This window comes from Lolium perenne, chromosome 3, assembly GCF_019359855.2.
Source record: "Lolium perenne isolate Kyuss_39 chromosome 3, Kyuss_2.0, whole genome shotgun sequence".
In the NCBI taxonomy this organism is placed as follows: domain Eukaryota; kingdom Viridiplantae; phylum Streptophyta; class Magnoliopsida; order Poales; family Poaceae; genus Lolium; species Lolium perenne.
In genome coordinates this window covers 314,280,629-314,299,277 of record NC_067246.2, presented here as the reverse complement: position 1 = coordinate 314,299,277, position 18,649 = coordinate 314,280,629, and positions in this window count along the sequence as shown.

Genomic DNA, 18,649 nt, shown 5'->3' with positions numbered 1-18,649 from the left:
TACTCTCTGTATAATTCTTTTGTTTAAACAACTATTGACTTATATATGATTAACTTGGTGTTATTATGAAGTGCATTTTAAATTGAAAATGGATATGGTTTAAATGTTTATTCCTTTTTACTTAGGAACTAAATCTGTGTAAATCATTTGAAATGTGAATTATGAACATATTCTATTTTGAAAGTGCTTAACAATAGTGAGGTTCACATATATTTTAATTAAGGTTAGAGTTTCATATTATTGGTAATGAGGTTGGAAGTGTGTTATGATTGTATGTGAGGAATTATTCCTATGGTTTTAAGAAGATGGCTAAGAAAATTCTATAATCACAAATCTGATTGTAGTAAACTTAAGCTTGAACTAATTAAGATAGATCCTATGTTTATAATTAGCAATGCATTTGCTAATGATGGTTTAATTGATAGAACACTACTTCATGTGGTCTACTAGGATGGAAAAGTAGAGTTCAATATTTTAGGTGAAGTAATTCCTAGGTGAAAGGTTTAGGGTTTTGCATAAGCTTCACTAAATTGAAGTATAAATAGGCATGAGGTATGGCAGGGTTCTAATTATAATCCAAGTTAATCCATGGGTTGGAATTCAAATGTAATTTAGGGTTTAAGTAGTGATCACCAATGTGATACACAACTAGGATTATAATATGAGCATAAGCTTTGTTTATGTTTCACTAATAGAACATGGCTCTCATCTACAAGATTAAAGGTTGGTTTAAACAAGTAGGATGTAATACTACTCTAAAATTCTCTAGGATAGACATGGCTATGGTTAGCATCTATAATCTCTCTCACTTCTAAATGTCTTGTAATAGCCTAAGGTCCTACTCAAGATACGATGATATGATCCTCTAAATATATGGTTTGCCTAGGGATTCTACCTTGCAATATTATGTAGCTTGTTCTTCAGGAAATCTGATAAACCTGCATCTTGTGGTATGCCTCCACCTCCTAGCTTCTTCATCTTGATCCTAGCTAATTCACATGGAGTGGCTCTATGTGTTTGTTCCCATGTAACATGGTACTTGATGAGCAAATGGATGAAGGGTGTGGCTCTATTTATAGGCTTGGGCAAGCTCTAGCATCATGACACATAGGTGGTGACTCTTGTGTTGGTTAGATGACTAAGGTGCTTGGTTGTCATGCCCTTATCCATAGCAATCCTTTGAGCATGAGGTGGCATAGCTTGGAAAGCAAGTCATGTAGATATTTTCATCCTATGTGGCAAGATCATTATCCTCTCATATGATTTATTTTTGGTTAGCCAAGTGGCATTTGTTACTAAATATCTTGTAGATGATTTCATTATTGTGGATGAGTCACTATATCATATTGGATTGGATTTACATTATAATATTGATCAAAAGATCAAGGTTGAAGGTTATTCCTCAAATTTGGATAGTTGGTTTTGATTTCACCAAGGCATGATCATATGAGTTTCAAAACACTCATAGTCAGTTTGATTCAAATAGTTTGAACTATAAATCATAATGTAAATGGATTTAGTTTTATGATATTCCATATACTTAATAAGTTATGATTTAAATAAGAATGTGTGGCTTTTATGCACTTTAGACCCTGTGGTGTACCTTATTTGGTAATAAGTTTAGAAGTGAATTAATTTACACACAAAGGTAGTTGCTAACTTTTAAGTGTTAATAAGTTAGGGTTTGATTCTTAAAGAATGTGTTGATATAAATCTAATTCTATTTGATCTAATCCATGGATCAAATCATCTCTACCCAAAACAAGGTTTTAGCAAAGATCACAGTGAAGTTTATAGCGCTTGACTTGATGATCTACTTCAATTCCAGCAAGTCAAGTGAAACTTCAGTTACTGTGGTAAGTTTTATTTGAAGCGCGAAAATTCCCCGGATTTTCTATGCATGAATGCAATGCACACTTTGGTGTTCTCTCATTTTATTGCCTCTAAACCTGGGATATTACAGCCTCTCCCCCTTAAACTGAACTTCGTCCCGAAGTTCGAACGCTCTCATGTTTCGGAATGTGGAACAGACTTGAACAGATCACCATCCTTCAACTCCATGGTGATCACTTTAGATATAATTGAATATATCCCTAGTCCAGATCCTTAATGTAGTCTTCTGATGTCTGGCACTGATACTTTCTTCCATTCTATGTTTTCTTCCAACACTCTAAGCTTATAGGCTTACTATCCAAAGATTCTTGGATTAGGACATCTTATTGTGTTAATGGACTTGACTAATGGTTGTGGTGACATCATCCTATTTGGGTACTCAAAGCTTGGTTCTACCAGCTGCGGTAATCCAGCTGCGGTGTAATATGACACTACGATTTACCAGCTGTGATACTCAAACCTTAATTCTAAAAGATTCATTTAAAGCAGGGTATTGTTCTCCCTTACTACCCTAACGAAAGTAATGGTACTTCGTAAAGTGTTTACAATAGGCATGGTCCTGGTTGTTTAGTCATACGAATGGATTAGACTCATTTAGTCCATCCCATCATGGCTTCTAGTTTATACTAGTTATCTTCCTTTTGGTTTCTTTAGGTTCCATGAAAGGAATCTTTCTAATAATCATTAGTTTTGGTCTGGTCAAATTCCTTCGTATATTATTTTCTTAGGCTTTGATTGTTCTCCGATATCTTCTTCCTCCAACTTCATTATCGAAGACTTACTTAAGTTCTCTTGGTTTCGAGTAATTACAATTACCCACTCAAGTTAAGGTCTAACCCTTACTTCCTCGAGATATGAACCTTGGCTTATGGTCTGACATCCTCCTGAGAGTACTTTTATATGGGTACTTCCCAACAACCTTATAAAAATAAGATCGGACTTCCTCTCAGTTCAGACCTTTTTCTCCATCTATCACACTACCAATAATATCTTAATACTTCTCCTTAGCCTTCCTCTCCCCCTTGGAGTTTACTAATGATCTTCAAACTTCCTTTCTTCTAATCATTAAACTCCAAGGTTAGGTAGTTGGTTTAAGTCTGGTTTATATGTTGTACTTTTCTAAAGTCTCCCGAAGAATTCTTGGTGGTGTATCCACACAGTTGTGGGTATCCATTATGAATCCTCCGACTAAACATTTACTAACTACGAGATACCAGCTGTGAAATACTAGTCATGAATCCCCCTTTCTTTTAGGGTAAAGAAATGTTCAGGTTGTGGGCTATCTGGTACCAGCTGCAGACTACCTAGTACCAGATGTGGCTTATTGGATACCAGCTCTGGCTATGTTATGGTTCTAGTCAATATCTATCTACCAGCTGTGGCTACTTACCTAGTTTTAGTTAAGATATACCTCACTTCACATACTTTCTCTTCATGATTATCCTATATCAGCTGCGGTCTTATTATACTAGCTGCGACTTCACTTGTCTATTTTCCTTCTTCTAGGGTTTGTTTTGCAAGATAACCACTTGTTGATACTATGAAAATAGTATTGTGAGTGACTTCACTTGCATTCCCTTCTTCCAGAATGAATATGGCTCTACTTCTACTGCGCCATATTCACTATTTTTCTCACTTTCATGGTACTTCCATGTTGAAGTACTCCTTGATTAAGGATAAAAGTGAGTTTTGATTGGTCCTTCCTTCAGATTGTTGTGGTTGCTTCCCACAATTTTACTTCCTTCTTCAAGTGAACCTTCATCTTGTCTTCAAATCTTCAGAATTCGTCACTCCCTCACACGAATACCTTTAACCTCTAGACCTATAACATCAAGTAAGAGCTTGATATTGCAACATGCATTTGCATATCAAAGTCAAACTTCATGTATGGATCTAGTCAATCAATGAAGATTCAAGAAAATCCAATAAGATCCAGCTTTGTGATTATAATACACATCCTTATATGCCTGAATATAATAATTGGGTAAGACATCCTAAACATCAGGCTCAGATGTGTAGTATATAACACCACATAAGATAGGTTTAGGTTGTGATACTTAGCACGAATACGTGAATTTCTACTATTTGTCTCAACATTTATCTTAATTGTACATTTGCAATGAGACAAACTTGAAACAAAATGGCCTGGGATAGTTGGAGTTAACCTAGTTTTCTTTGGAAGTACTAACAAAATAGGATACCATATATATGTGCTATTGAGGACTACTTCCTATAATACAATTAGTTCTAACATGTCTACTCTAAACACATGATTGTTTAGAATATACAACCTATAACTCTAGGATTTCTCTATGTGATATGCTCTAAATAAGCCTTCTTTAAATTAAGGACTATGATTCTAACATACTTGGTACAGTTTCCAGGATTTTAAGGCCTAAGCTTTCGAACTATTCCCTAAATCCTACTCCTTATCATCCTTTTGTTATCGTACTTATGATGTTCTACTCCATCATACCATGTTTCCCAAGTGAATCATATATGAGTTCCTAGTTTATTATTGAAAGTAGACTCATGTAACTCCTATCACTCTTCCTTACCTCCTATGATTGACTCATCATAGACATATACTACCTTATATAACTTATCTCCTTTATTTAACATCAGTCATTTGACATTATTAATGACTCTTACTTAACTATAACTTGTATTGGTATACTTCTTCCAATAGGATATCTTCCTTATGGTTGTATCCTCTCTTTGGACTACCATGTGTTGTATACCAACTGTGGTCTACTACCACCCATTATCTTAAGCTTCAATGGTGTTCTAATTATTTGGAATGAAGCAAGATAACTAACTACCTTTACTTAAGAAAGATAGATAAGAAGAATTGACTCAAGTGTGTCAGGATTATTCTCAAGTGAATACCCATCTCAAGTCAAAAGAATAATTGGTTTGACTAAGACAACTTCCTATAGACACTACCAAACCTATAGGTCTCCTTTAAAGGGTTTTAATCCTAAGGTCAAAGCATTTGCTCTGATACCAGCTGTGATGACCCAGCGTACCACTGCATGGTGTAGTACACAAGTCGTTGACATAACACAAGTGAAACACCGTTCCACCCATATTACATCTCTCAGAGTGGTACAACAGAAACATTTGCGAGTCCAAGGTATGTCTATAGAAGTACACACGAACAGTTTACATAAGATCCACACAACCTCCTACTTTACAGTGAGGTAAAACTTCAAATAAAGCTCCAGAAGAACGACTCGTAATCTATCTTATTGCTAACTCAAGTTCAAGAGCTACTTGGCTTGCTATAGAAATCTAGCTACTTAGGTGCTAGGATTAGGGAAAGATTCCCTTCTATTACTAGTCTAGGTTTCCATTATAACTGATGCAGGAGTTGACTCCATTGACTTCTTTGATTGGATTCTTCATCTTGTTGCAGTTGACTCTTTTGTCTTCGAGTTCCACGGTAGTTTCTCCTTCGGTGCATTGCTCTAAGAAGGGGTTCAAACGAGATAGAATGAGTACGAGCGTACTCAGCAAGTTCATATTAGGAAATATGTGTATCATGCACTAGCTACAGCCATAGACCAGAAAGTCATAGGCCAATGCAAGTTTTCATAAACATTTCTTCAAAAGGTTTATTTTATTCTGAAAACTATGCCCGTCAGTCTTCACAGGTTGAGTAGAACTTCGTGGAGTTCCTTTCCTGCCGCGTTCGCAGTTCCCTTCCCGGAACAGGGAGTGACAGTCACAATTCTTGATACCCTCTGCAGAGGTGCGTTACTTTACCCCACAAGAGATCTTAACCATGTTGCCGGCTGAGAGTATGTCCTCAACTCGTCCACACTTCCTTTGGTGTGAGGCCCAGTATAAGATCCAAGCCAATCACTGCCTTCTCCGCGACTGCAAACCCACCCTTTTGTCCACCCGCACACCTCCAGTAGACTTTCCCCCGATAATACGGCTTTACTCATGGTGTACTTTGGACAATCCTTCATAGATCGGAAGAGATTAACATCACCAATGGATGGGGATTTAAAAGGATTTCCCAACCTATTGCGGCAGTGCCTCCAGCACCCCACCGTCTCTCCGATCCGTTGGCGTGCAGAAGGGAAAAGATACAGCTGACTTCCCCAGAGCCATTATAGATCTTATGGATAACGCGATATGTACGGCGCTAGAATCACTGGACGGCATTGGTAATTAATCCTAGGGTGATATAACCCATTGCAATGGAACCTCCACCATATCAACACATACCATGGTTCCATTGCCCACCACATAGTCATATTCATAATTGTAAAATAATATTTGCTTTTCAATGCATGAGTGATAAGTATAGTACTTTGCATATAGTTTGATAAAAATAATCAAATGACATGAGCAAGCGATGAACTTGCCTTTCTTGACTGCAAGATTATGCAGGCAAAAGCTTCGATACGTGATAACTCCAAATTCTGAAATACCATCATCGTCCGGTAAGGACAATGTTTAAAGAACGAGCAAAGATGCTATAATGCATAGTATGAGATGCAATCGTCCCGAGCGTAACCTAACCTCGATGATTTAGGATGTATGAGTTGTAAAGATTTCTTTAGGGTTGGTTGCACTTTTAGAATGGTTCTCAAACAAGGTTCTTATTAGGGTTTGGTTATATTAGCATCATAATCAAGTGATATAAGACATCATAACAATCATACACCTAAAGAATAGTAGTGGAATAATATGTGAAGAACAGTTGTCAATTTTAAGTTTTACAGGACATGGTTGATGATTACTTATATTATACCTCAAAAGAATAACTTTTGAAGAACATGTTGATTAAGATTTAATAAGTATTTTAAATAAGAACTTTGGGTTTCTATGGTTTGGTTGACAGTTGTACTTCAAAAGAATAACTTTTGAAGAACAGGTTAATAAGAATAAGGACTACTTTAAATAGGAGCTATGGCTTCTAGGGTTTACTAATGGTTTCATTTAGTTATACTAATAGAAACTAGTTGGGTTCTAAAACAGAATTGGTTCTATATACAACGAGTATTGGTAGGTTTATTACTATGGTTGATTATGGCATCATATCAAAGAATAGTTATTAAGATGGTTCTATAAGTAGCTATTAGGGTTTACTATGGTTTAGGTTTACTATGATTTCATAACTACTTAACTAAATCATCTCCAATGGTTGCCAAGCTAAGTGGTTTATCATTTACTAAGTAAGGTTGAGTGGGATAGGAACATGTGTGGTGAATTATTACACAAGGTTGATACTAGGGTTCATCTTATGGTTCTACTAGGGTTTGATGGTTGAGGTTGATTCTAATGGTATGGTATATAGGATTGATGATCAATGGTGCTAACAAGTGGTAACAGGCTAGGGTTTATACCTAAGTGATGCTAGTGAATCATATAGGTTTTAATTAAGAACCAGAACATGAAATGACAAGCTCATGTGAATTGGTTTTTATGTTGATGGATCCTGATTAAGCATTAATTAGCTACTTATCAAGGTTCTACAATTAAAGTTGAAGTTCACATGATCAGATGTGATAAGCAACTAGGGTTTTAGAGTTACTACTAAAGTGTAATGATCACATGGGTTAAATCCTTAGGGTTTTAGGTTGGCAACTACTATGGATGAACACATGAAATAATGAGATCAATGTCTTACTTAAATTGAAACTAGGGTTTCTAAATTATGGCACAACTCCTAAAATGATAATTGATAATAGAGGTGTGGTAACTAATTACTTTGAATCATAATTAGTAATGGTTTAACATTTTATTAATTTTCCACAAGAATTAATAATTAGGCAATTCTTATTTAGGTTTAATTTAGAATCAGGGTTTAATAATTGTTATTAGGGTTTAAAATAATTAACTTGTTAACTAAAGATGTTTAAGTAAATAAGTTTTGTATTTACCAAAATAATATTGGTTTATAATATTTTCTTGAGTTATTACTTATTTAAAGAAAATAGAAAATAGTAATTTGCAATTAGGGTTTATAAATTACCACTAATAATTAAGTTAATGCAAATATGGTAAATAAAATTAATCCTAACATTTTACTTAGTTACTGAATAGTTAAAATTTAATTTTTTTACACTTAACAATTTATTGAATTCAAATTGTATTTTTAAATAATTGAAATGGCATAATTAATAAGGTTAATAATAAGTGAAATTTTATTTTGATACACATTTTTGTTTTATATTTTATTTGAATAGAGTTTATTTTTGTGAGCATTTTGATATATTATTCATATTTTTCTGAGTTGAAATGAATTTAATCTATTTCTGTAAAGTTTCAGCTATTATCTGGAATTTGAAATAAAGTAAAAAATTACTAAGTGTACCGGTTCACTTATACTCGCAGAGACTGACTAGTGGGGCCTGCGTGCCATCTCAGCAGCCACGCGGCAAGGTCCAGTCAACCTTGACCACGGGTTTGACCTCACCGGCGTTTAACCGCCGGCGGTCTGCTGAGGACGGCGCCGCCGTTTTATGGCCCCCCGGAACGCGCGAATAGGTTTTTCTGACTCTCCTTGACTCACTGAAGTTGATGGTGGCGATGGCTTGGTGAGGGGATCATCGGAGCTACGCCGACGTTCATGTCCCGCGGCGGTTCACTCCGGCGAAATGGCTAAACGGAGCTATAGATGGTTCCAGGAAACAATATTGGAGTCCAGAGATGCGCAAGCTCACCGTGAACTTGCTGGTGTGGTCGGCGACGACGATTGCCGCCGGAGATGACGGCGATTGATGGTTTCCCGACGAACCCGAATAAAAGGGAACGGCGAAATTCTTCCTCCTCTTGGCTTCCCTTGATACTAGACTCCTCCAGGGTGTTGTACGCGGCCAGGCGCTTCCAACGAGCCACTGGGTAGACGCCGGGGTGGTCTCCATCGACGGCTAGCCGGAGAACTGGCCGGCCATGGCGGTGTTTCCAGTGAGAGATAGAGAGATGGAGGAAGCCAGAGAGTGAGCGGCGGAGCATTAGGGTTTCCTGGCGAAGCTCTGTGCATTTTTATAGGACAAATGGTGGTCGGCAACGCCGGCTCGACGTCGGAGATGGTCGGGATGCACAGCGAGGTTGGAGCTTGTTCTGAGCGCGAATCTTGATGGTTTTGGATAGGCTCGGACGCGAACGAGCTTGGAGGTGCCTCTGAGAGGATCTCTGGCGTCCGGGGTCAGACTTATCGTCGGCGGGGACGTGGCCGAGCTCGCCGTCGCCGTGTCGTCTGCGGGGAAGAAGAAGAAACTTCTTTTCTTCCTCGCCGAAACGGTCGATGGACTGGGTGGCTTTGTTCTTTGGGCTGGGCCGATCTTGGGCTTCGGCCGAAGAGGTACTTGAAATTTGACGAGGTGGTGCTGGTCCTGGGCTGCTGCGACTGCTGAGGTAAGTTTCCTCCTTTCTTATTTCAAATTTCTATTTTCTGTTTTTATTTTATGTTTGATATTTCTATTTGAATTCAGTTTTGATTTCTATTTTGTTTTGCAGTTTCAAAACTATTTGAATATCAATATCACTTCTTGATATTACTCTCTGTATAATTCTTTTGTTTAAACAACTATTGAATTATATATGATTAACTTGGTGTTATTATGAAGTGCATTTTAAATTGAAAATGGATATGGTTTAAATGTTTATTCCTTTTTACTTAGGAACTAAATCTGTGTAAATCATTTGAAATGTGAATTATGAACATATTCTATTTTGAAAGTGCTTAACAATAGTGAGGTTCACATATATTTTAATTAAGGTTAGAGTTTCATATTATTGGTAATGAGGTTGGAAGTGTGTTATGATTGTATGTGAGGAATTATTCCTATGGTTTTAAGAAGATGGCTAAGAAAATTCTATAATCACAAATCTGATTGTAGTAAACTTAAGCTTGAACTAATTAAGATAGATCCTATGTTTATAATTAGCAATGCATTTGCTAATGATGGTTTAATTGATAGAACACTACTTCATGTGGTCTACTAGGATGGAAAAGTAGAGTTCAATATTTTAGGTGAAGTAATTCCTAGGTGAAAGGTTTAGGGTTTTGCATAAGCTTCACTAAATTGAAGTATAAATAGGCATGAGGTATGGCAGGGTTCTAATTATAATCCAAGTTAATCCATGGGTTGGAATTCAAATGTAATTTAGGGTTTAAGTAGTGATCACCAATGTGATACACAACTAGGATTATAATATGAGCATAAGCTTTGTTTATGTTTCACTAATAGAACATGGCTCTCATCTACAAGATTAAAGGTTGGTTTAAACAAGTAGGATGTAATACTACTCTAAAATTCTCTAGGATAGACATGGCTATGGTTAGCATCTATAATCTCTCTCACTTCTAAATGTCTTGTAATAGCCTAAGGTCCTACTCAAGATACGATGATATGATCCTCTAAATATATGGTTTGCCTAGGGATTCTACCTTGCAATATTATGTAGCTTGTTCTTCGGGAAATCTGATAAACCTGCATCTTGTGGTATGCCTCCACCTCCTAGCTTCTTCATCTTGATCCTAGCTAATTCACATGGAGTGGCTCTATGTGTTTGTTCCCATGTAACATGGTACTTGATGAGCAAATGGATGAAGGGTGTGGCTCTATTTATAGGCTTGGGCAAGCTCTAGCATCATGACACATAGGTGGTGACTCTTGTGTTGGTTAGATGACTAAGGTGCTTGGTTGTCATGCCCTTATCCATAGCAATCCTTTGAGCATGAGGTGGCATAGCTTGGAAAGCAAGTCATGTAGATATTTTCATCCTATGTGGCAAGATCATTATCCTCTCATATGATTTATTTTTGGTTAGCCAAGTGGCATTTGTTACTAAATATCTTGTAGATGATTTCATTATTGTGGATGAGTCACTATATCATATTGGATTGGATTTACATTATAATATTGATCAAAAGATCAAGGTTGAAGGTTATTCCTCAAATTTGGATAGTTGGTTTTGATTTCACCAAGGCATGATCATATGAGTTTCAAAACACTCATAGTCAGTTTGATTCAAATAGTTTGAACTATAAATCGTAATGTAAATGGATTTAGTTTTATGATATTCCATATACTTAATAAGTTATGATTTAAATAAGAATGTGTGGCTTTTATGCACTTTAGACCCTGTGGTGTACCTTATTTGGTAATAAGTTTAGAAGTGAATTAATTTACACACAAAGGTAGTTGCTAACTTTTAAGTGTTAATAAGTTAGGGTTTGATTCTTAAAGAATGTGTTGATATAAATCTAATTCTATTTGATCTAATCCATGGATCAAATCATCTCTACCCAAAACAAGGTTTTAGCAAAGATCACAGTGAAGTTTATAGCGCTTGACTTGATGATCTACTTCAATTCCAGCAAGTCAAGTGAAACTTCAGTTACTGTGGTAAGTTTTATTTGAAGCGCGAAAATTCCCCGGATTTTCTATGCATGAATGCAATGCACACTTTGGTGTTCTCTCATTTTATTGCCTCTAAACCTGGGATATTACATTACGGACACTAGGCACTATGCCCTAACAATCTTATGCTATTACATGACCAATCTCATCCAATCCCTACCATCCCCTTCAGCCTACAGCGGGGGAATTACTCACACATGGATGGGGAAACATCGCTGGTCGATGGAGAGGCGTCGGTGGTGATGATGGCGATGATCTCCTCCAATTCCCGGTCCCGGCGGAGTGCCAGAACGGAGTTTCTGGTCCCGAGATGGAGTTTCGCGACGGTGGCGGCGTACTGGGAGGTTTCTGGCGACTTCGACTTCTCGTCTCGCATTTTTAGATCGAAACCTTTAAATAGTCCAGAGGAGGGCGTCGGAGGCCAGCCGAGGGGGCCACACGCTAGGGCGGCGCGCCCCCCTCCTGGGCCGCGCCGGCCTAGTGTGTGGGGGCCTCGGGCCTCCATCTGGCTTGCCCTTCTAGCTCTGTAATTCTTCTGGAAAAATAAGACCTTCAACATAAATTCCGGGGATTTTCCTGAAAGTTGGATTTCTGCAAAAAAAAATGAGACACCAGAGCAATTCTGCTGAAAACAGCGTTAATCCGTGTTAGTTGTATCCAAAATACACAAATTAGAGGCAAAACAATAGCAAAAGTGTTCGGGAAAGTAGATACGTTTTGGACGTATCAACTTCCCCCAAGCTTAGCTTATTGCTTGTCCTCAAGCAATTCAGTTAACAACTGAGTGCGATAAAAGAACTTTCACGAACACATTTGCTCATATGATGTAAATATTCTCATGACATGGAAAAGTGCTTAGGCAATTCATAATAAGATACATGCAAATAAGATCATCCAATAGCTATGTCAATCATGGAAAGGTACCAACGGATTAATAATAAGCATCATGAATCATGTCTATCAGCAGGATTGCAATGTTCATAAAAGAGTATGATAAAGTGGTATCTCGCTTGCCCGTATTTGATCAGCAAAACATAAATGCCCAGGCACCTTTGAGGTTCATAGAAAGACTAGAAATAGAGATTGTCAAAGAAAAAAGCATCAAAGTTATACCACAGTCAATCATATTTTGAGACAAGCATATTATACTAAGAATGACAGTTGTGCTCTCAAGAAAGTGCTCAAAGAAAGGATGGTGACACAACATGAAAGTAAAAGATTGACCCTTCGCAGAGGGAAGCAGGGATTAACATGCGCTAGAGCTTTTCATTTTTAAAACAGTAGTAAAATTATTTTGAGAGGTGTTTGTTGTTGTCAACGAATGGTAATGGGTACACCAAATACCTTGCCAACCAGACTTTCAAGAGCGGCTCCCATGAAGGACGTTATTTCTACCAGCAAGGTAGATCATCCCTCTTCTTTTTTGTTTACACATGTACTTTAGTTTTTATTATGAGTGACACTCCCCCCAACCTTTGCTTACACAAGCCATGGCTAACCGAATCCTTGGGTGCCTACCATCAATCTCATACCATGGAGGAGTGTCTATTTGCAAAATTAAGTTGCTTACTGACGAATCAGAGCAAAACATGTGAAGAGAATTATTAATGAAGTTATTAGTTGGGGCTGGGCACCCCGTTGCCAGCTCTTATTATGAAAGTCTGTCAAAAGTAAATGACAAGGTTGAAAGATAAACACCACATACTTCCTCATGAGCTATAAAACATTAACACAAATTGAGAAGCATTTTGAAGGTTTAAAGGTAGCGCATGAGAATTTACTTGGAATGGTTTGAAATGCCATGCATAGGTATTTATGGTGGACACTTTGGAATAACTTGGTTTTCAGGGGTTTGGAAGCACGAGCAGCATTCCCGCTCAGTACAAGTGAAGGCTAGCAATAGACTGGGGAGCGACAAATCAAGAGAGCAGTCACTGTCATAATCATGCTTGCGGCAAAATAAATTAACGGAGGCATAAAAGTGATACAAGAACTCTGAGACAAAGTAAATCATCGAGGCTTAATTGACTTTTGTTCAGTCATATGCATGCATGAGCATGTGCCAAGTCGATTCAAATGAATTATTCAGAGGAGGATACCACAATGTCATACCTATTTATGAATAAAACAATGCAAGCAAACATCCATGACATGCTACTCATATTAATAAATTGGAGCTAAACATGAGAGATCATGAACTACTAGACTTTCTTAAATGACATATACCTCACATGAACCAACTAAGCATGCTCACATGGATGAGTATATGTACAAAAATGAAAACAAATAGAGTTCATACCAGCCTCTCACCACAGTCGAATTGTCGTAGATCGTCATTATTGCCTTTCACTTGTGTAGCTTCGATAATATGAAATGAAAACCACGCTCCAGCCACCGAAGACCATTGAACTCATAATGAACTTTACAAAACCAAAGAAGAAAAGAAAATGTTTTTGGTGTTTTCGAATTGGAAACAAGAACAAAAGGAAACAAGCAAACAAAACAAAATCTTTTTGGATTTTCTTATAGCAAACCAACGATAGCAAATAAAGCAAAGTAAAAGCAAGAAACCAAAATAAACAAATGGTGAAGAAAAACAACAGAAATATTTTTGGTCTTTTTGTGTTTTAGGAAAGAAACAAAGCAAAAACAAGAATATGAAAACTAGAAAAGTCGCATAAACACAAAGCAGCAGGAATTCGTCAAACTTGACAGCAGTACAGTAATCGATTTTTAAGAAATTCTTCCGCTGCTCAAATCGAAAAGTGTTCAACTAATGAAAGTTAGATAACAACCTGGGGAACACGCACAAAAATTGGCTTCGCAAAATAACGTTCTGGCTATTTTTGAGAATTTTTTTGGTAACAGCCCAGAATGTGTTTTCAGGCAGCACTTCCCCAAATATCATCTCCTTCTTATTAGAAAACCACTTAAAGAAGCTAAACAAATATATACAAGTATCCAGCAACCATAATATGCAAAGAATGAGTGATGCCGGTATACCTCCCCCCAAGCTTAGGCTTTTGGCCTAAGTGGAGTTCAACCCCAGCGAGGGTCGCTGTTCCACTCCGGTGGATCATACATGGCGTAGTCATAATAAGGTCCCGGTGCAGAAGAAAAGGGTGAAGGCTCCATATGCCCAAAATGTTGATGCGAAGAGCTTGCTGTATCGGATGATGAGTCGAGGTGTTCCTCGGCCTCCTCCGTGTTGTCTCTTGCATGATGGCCTCCTCCCTCTATGTATGCATTCAGTGCACCTTCTGTGACTGACCAATCCTCCCTGGAATCAAGGTTAAATAGAACAGGTGCAGGCAATCCTACTAGTTTTTCAGTTTTCTTAGTTGTGCTCCAAGTTTTCTTGAAAAATGTTATCTTATAAGACAAGTTACCCAAATTAGATGAATCAGTAACAAATTCATGTTTAATCATGGAGACTATGTCAAGTTTCTCTATGGGAAGCTGAATATCAAGATGATGAGGTTCTACACCATGCATAGTTAATAACCGAGAGGCAATGAGACCTCCACAAATTCCGCCCTTCTCACGATTAGTAGCAAGTCTATAGGCTATCAAAGCACCCAAATTATAGGTCTTATTACCTTGCAATGCAGCAGCTAGAAAAGCTAAATCCTGGATAGATAATTTACTTGCACTCTTTCTAGCAAGAACGCATTTGGTGATGAAATAAGCAAAGTAACGAATAGCCGGGAGTTGAATACTACTGATTTTACCACCATCCTCTGAGAAGCTTCTTCCATGACAAATCATCTTGTAGAGATTCAAGAGCTCTTGCGACGATCCCCTCATCTTCTCGCACGATCCCCATTGCGGCACTCTAATTGCTGCACAAAAATCATCGAAAGGCAAGTCGACAGTTTTATTATAGATTTTGTACCGAACCATGGGGTTAGATTGCGACCAATTGAACTTAAAATCCTGCACAACAGACATAGTCAATTTTGCATATTGGCATGGTTCTCCGTCAACAAAATCATCCAACCCTGCACGAGAAATTAGATTCTGAACATCTCCCAAGATTCCTGCACTTCTCATGAAATCTGTGCACGGGTAGTAAGAGGGGTATAATCCCTCTTCGCGGTTAACTCTCATGACTTGTTGCACCTCCAATTCTTGTTGGTTTAGTTGATGCCTATTCCACTCCATTTTCTGAAATTTTTCAACAAACAATATAAAATTAGATTTGGTGACATATAATTGAAGGAAACTACCATAGGAACTTGCTAGAGTACTAACCATGCATCAAAACTAGTTTCTACAACTTAGAACAAGCATGCAAGCTCACTAAACATGTTACCTACAGCAGCAAAATATTCAAGATATACTCAACCAAACAAAATTCTACTTGGATAATCGGAGGAGTCACATACCAGAGAGCAAATGTGCCAAATTTCAGACAGAAATCTGGGCTGAGCAAAGAGATCGAGAAATCTTGAGCTCTTGAGCAGAAACGCGAGTGAGAGAAATCTGGTGCGAGTTTTTTCGGGAGAGAGAAGAGAGTGGGAGGAAGAGATAAAGTAATGGGGCAAGGAAGGGCCCACACGCTAGGGTGGCGCGCCCCCCTTCCAGGCCGCGCCGGCCTGTGGGGTGCCACCCTGGGGTGCCCCACTGGTCATCCCCAGGTGCTCCCAGGCGCGTTTTCGAAAAATAAGACCAACAGTATAATTTTTGTGAATTTTTGAAAACTTTGAAAAATGCAAATTTCTGGGTATTAAGTTTATTATTACTGGACTGAAAAAGATTTTGAAATCTCTAATTAACTAAAGAACTTTGCAAAACAAAAATGCTACAGCAAGTAGAACAAGTGGAGGAAGAAACAGATGTTGTTTACCTCCTCTATGCATATAAAAAGTATTTGTTAACAAGGTTGATCAAGTCTTGCCACCAAATAAATTTTACATAGCATAAGAAGAAATAAACCTCAAATGAATCATGTTACCTTGAATTGTATTGATATGGATCCAATCATAAGATTTTGATATCCTTCTTTAGGCTCATATATAGGACAATCAATAGTTCGAACTTTGATAGTTCTCACATTAGAAATGGTATTAACTCCACATACTTTATCAATCCTCTTGGGGAAATAAACGGTATGCTCCTTGTCATCAACATTGAAAGTAACCTTTTCTTTATTGCAATCAATAACAGCCCCTGCGGTGTTAAGAAAAGGTCTCCCAAGAATAATAGACATATTATCATCTTCAGGCATTTCCAACACAACAAAATCAGTTAATATCAAGCAGTTATTAGTAACTTGAACAGGAACATCCTCACATATACCAACAGGAATAGCAGTAGATTTATCAGCCATTTGCAAAGATATATCGGTCGGTATCAACTTATCTAAATAATGTCTCTTGTAAAGAGAAAAAGGCATAACACTAACACCGGCTCCCAAATCACATAGAGCAGTTCTAACATAATTATTTTTAATAGAACAAGGAATAGTAGGTATACCTGGATCGCCCAACTTCTTTCGAACTTTGCCACTGAAAGAGTAATTAGCAAGCATAGTGGAAATCTCCTCATTAGGAATTTTCCTTTTGTTAGAGACAATATCTTTCATATACTTTGAATAAGGAGGCAATTTAATAGCATCAGTCAAAGGGATTTGTAAGAATAAAGGTTTCATACAATCGCAAAATTTATTATAGTGTTCTTCTTCCTTTGATTTTAGTTTCTTAGCAGGAAAAGGCATTTGCTTTTGGACCCAAGGTTCCCTTTCATTACCATGTTTCTTAGCAATAAAATCTTCTTTAGTATACTTTTTATTTTTAGCATGCTTTTCAGGTTCATCTTCAACCTCTTCTTTATCAGAAGCATCATTCTTATCATTATCATTATCATGTTCATTGCCACTTTCAGTTTCAGCATCAGAAATAGAAATACTATTAGGATCATTAACAGGTTCAGAGGATTCTACAACATTTTTATGTTTTTTCTTCTTTTTCTTAGAAGGAGCACTAGGTTCAATGGGTTGAGAATCTTGTTCAACTCTTTTGGGATGCCCTTCAGGATATAGAGGATCCTGGGTAGAAACACCGCCTCTAGTTGTTACTTCATAAGCATGTTTTTCTTTAGAATTATTTTTTAACAAGTCATTTTGCACTTTAGTGAGTTGATCAATTTGAGTTTGCACCATTTGAAAATGTTTAACAAGCATCTTAACATCATTGGAGGTTCTCTCCACAATATCATGCAAATTGCTAATAGCTTGAGAATTTTCCATTAAATGATTCTCTACTCTCATATTAAAATTTTCTTGCTTAACAATATAATTATCAAACTCATCTAAGCATTGAGCAGGAGGTTTTGAATACGGAATATCTTCCCTAGTAAAGCGTTGAAGGGAGTTTACCTCAATCATGGATGAAGGGGGAATTATCTCACATAAATCTTCTATGGGAGGTAAGTTCTTCACATCTTCGGATTTAATACCTTTCTCCTTAAGAGACTTCTTGGCTTCCCTCATATCTTCATCATTCAATTTAATCAAACCCCTCTTCTTCAATATTGGCATCGGAGTTGGTTCAGGTGTACTCCAATCATCATGATTCCGGCCTATTTTAGCCAATAATTCTTGACTTAAATGCTGGAGTTCTTTTCCTGAAAACACAACCAGCACAACTATCCAAATATGCTCTAGACTCAACGGTTAGTCCACTATAAAATATATCAAGTAAATCATGCTTTTCTAAATCATGTCCAGGTCGAGCTCTGATAAGAGAGCAAAATCTTGCCCATGCTTCAGGCAATTTCTCTCCATCTTCCTGGTCAAAGCTATAAATTTTCTGTAAAGCAGCATGTTGAGCACTAGAAGGAAAGTATTTCCGAAAGAAAACATTAAGCAAATCACCTGGACTTTTAATAGAACCAGGAGGCAAATTATTATACCAAGTTTTAGCATCATCCTTTAATGAGAAAGGAAAAATTTTAGCAACAAAATAAGTACGCATCTTGACATCATCAGAAAACAAGCTACTCATAGAAGAAAGTTCATTCATGTGTTCTACAACACTTTCTTTTTCAGTACCACAAAAGGGGGCTTTCTCTACAATAGCAATATGAGATAGATCAAGAGAAAAATCATAATCTTTATCCTTATTGTTTATAGGAGATGTGGCAAATTTAGGATCAGGAGACAGTTTATATCTAACAGTATGTTGTGCGAGAAACTTTTTAATTTTTCTTGCATCAGTAATAGCATTGCATTTATCAATAAAATCATCATTAAGCTCCACGTAATCCTCATCAGGATCATCACTAGAGTAATCAACAGACTCAGGTGAATTAACAGGTGTAGCAGCATTAGGAGTTTCAGTATTTTCAATTTGTCTAGTGATGGC